Here is a 2,500-nt window from a genome sequence, read left to right as displayed (position 1 = left end):
CGGCGCGCCTGCCACTGGCCGCCCCCACCAGCCGGCTGTAGCGCGTGCGCCCACGCACCGCGCGGCCAGCACGCCGGGAGGCGCCCCCTCACCGGCCGGGGACGGTCCCACCCAGCCACCGCCGCGTATCGCTTCACACCCAGATGCCGTTCAGTTTCGTCGGCATGGTGGGTATCGCTGGAACAACCGGTTAGTACCTCAACCTATCGTCGCCATCACCGATTCACCCCTAGCGAGAACAACCGCACCACAACAGGTTACCATTTCTTCATTTGCGTAACTTCACCAGAAAACGCAGGCGTCCATCGCCATTTGCAACTTCAACGATTATTGCATGCCTGTGTCAGGTGTCACGCCACACTACGTCTGCCCACATACACGCAACAAAATGTGCACGCCTAGACAATACGTGGAAGGTGGCCCCCGTACGTATGCGATGTCCATTGCTCGAACGACTGTCAACCGGCCTCTGTAGCATGTCGCAGATATGGAACGCGGTGCACCATGCCATCACGGTGTGTGAGGAGAGACGACTAGGTTCGAATACATCAACAGACAGCTCATGCTGATCGCCATCCACGGCGTCCGTTCCTCCCACACGTCTCTATGGCGTACCACACTGCAATCCAGCTCTCATAGGGAGACGACACGTAGCTGCGTGCACAATATTTGCACTGTATGGTCCGCCGTTTTTGGGCGCAGTCGTTGTACGGTCACACATGTGCCACGATGTATCATTCAGTACATAAGGACGAATGTGCAGTACAGATTGTGGTTCACGCGTACGACATCAGCGGACAGTTGACACAGGCCGCACCACAACGTAGCCTGCGTACGTCGCATGCGAAGGGCATTGAACATGCAAACTTGTCACCAACCAGCTTGCGAAGGCAGGGGGCAAGGTGGGGACGTGGGGACGTGGGGAGGGGTGGGGGGGGGCGGCATGTACGTCCTGCTGCCATCCACATTACAGTGTACAGCAGGAGCATGTGGAAAGTCAGCAAGACTTGCAAGGTGTTTAACATGAAGCGATACACAGGGGAGCGGGCAGTGCGAGTAGCGAACTATATTGCGAGGGTTGCGGGTGGGCAACACTACACTAATTGAACGAGTCGTATAACAATTACAGAGCAGGTTTAGGCGACAACGTGGGTTACGTTAGCGGACAACGTGGGTTAGGTTAGGGGACAACATGGGTTAGGTTAGGGGACAACATGGGTTAGGTTAGGGGACAACATGGGTTAGGTTAAGGCACAACATGGGTTAGGTTAGGGGACAACATGGGTTAGGTTAGGGGACAACATGGGTTAGGTTAGGGGACAACATGGGTTAGGTAGGGGACAACATGGGTTAGGTTAGGGGACAACATGGGTTAGGTTAGGGGACAACATGGGTTAGGTTAGGGGACAACATGGGTTAGGTTAGGGGACAACATGGGTTAGGTTAGGGGACAACATGGGTTAGGTTAGGGGACAACATGGGTTAGGTTAGGGTACAACATGGGTTAGGTTAAGGTACAACATGGGTTAGGTTAAGGTACAACATGGGTTAGGTTAAGGTACAACATGGGTTAGGTTAAGGTACAACATGGGTTAGGTTAAGGTACAACATGGGTTAGGTTAAGGCACAACATGGGTTAGGTTAAGGCACAACATGGGTTAGGTTAAGGCACAACATGGGTTAGGTTAAGGCACAACATGGGTTAGGTTAAGGCACAACATGGGTTAGGTTAAGGCACAACATGGGTTAGGTTAAGGCACAACATGGGTTAGGTTAAGGCACAACATGGGTTAGGTTAAGGCACAACATGGGTTAGGTTAAGGCACAACATGGGTTAGGTTAAGGCACAACATAGGTTAGGTTAAGGTACAACATAGGTTAGGTTAGGTTACACGTTGTTGTAAGGAAAGGTGTAGGGGGGGGGGCGGGGGCGGCACGTTCGTTGATAGTGATTATAGTAAGTGAATGCTTGTGACATGATGAGATTTGTCACGTCAGGATGCACCTTTGGCTTATTAGAGGCGGCGCTCCAATTCTATGCTTGTGTCAGACCTGTGTCTTTGACTCAGGTCATTGTTTGTGGGCTGTGACAGGAGGTACTATTGTGATGTTGGGTGCACCGTTGTATAGGACATGTGTGGGTATTGGTGCCTTATCTGCGCAATGGTGGATGTCGAAAGGGGGGGATATTCTATTTTCCGCATGGACCTCCTGGTCTGGTTGTGATAGTGTGGATTGTGTAATGTGGCGGAGAGGATGCACTGGATGTTGTTCCATGCTGGTGCTTACATATTGTATGTGCGCCCGTTAGAAGCAGAGAGTGGTGCGTGATGAGAGTGTCTGGCTGACGTGTGGTTCCCATTGTGGGCACACTCTTTCAGCATGTATACGGACAGTTGTATATATATTCTGTAATTTGATGGCTCTGCATTGATTACTAATCAGCGCCGTGTGTACGGGTAATCTGGTTCCAGTCCAAAATGTTCCATCTGTGTACATT

The sequence above is a fragment of the Schistocerca piceifrons genome, unplaced genomic scaffold, assembly GCF_021461385.2.
Source record: "Schistocerca piceifrons isolate TAMUIC-IGC-003096 unplaced genomic scaffold, iqSchPice1.1 HiC_scaffold_943, whole genome shotgun sequence".
NCBI classification, from domain to species: Eukaryota; Metazoa; Arthropoda; class Insecta; order Orthoptera; family Acrididae; genus Schistocerca; species Schistocerca piceifrons.
This window is presented reverse-complemented; position numbering follows the sequence as displayed.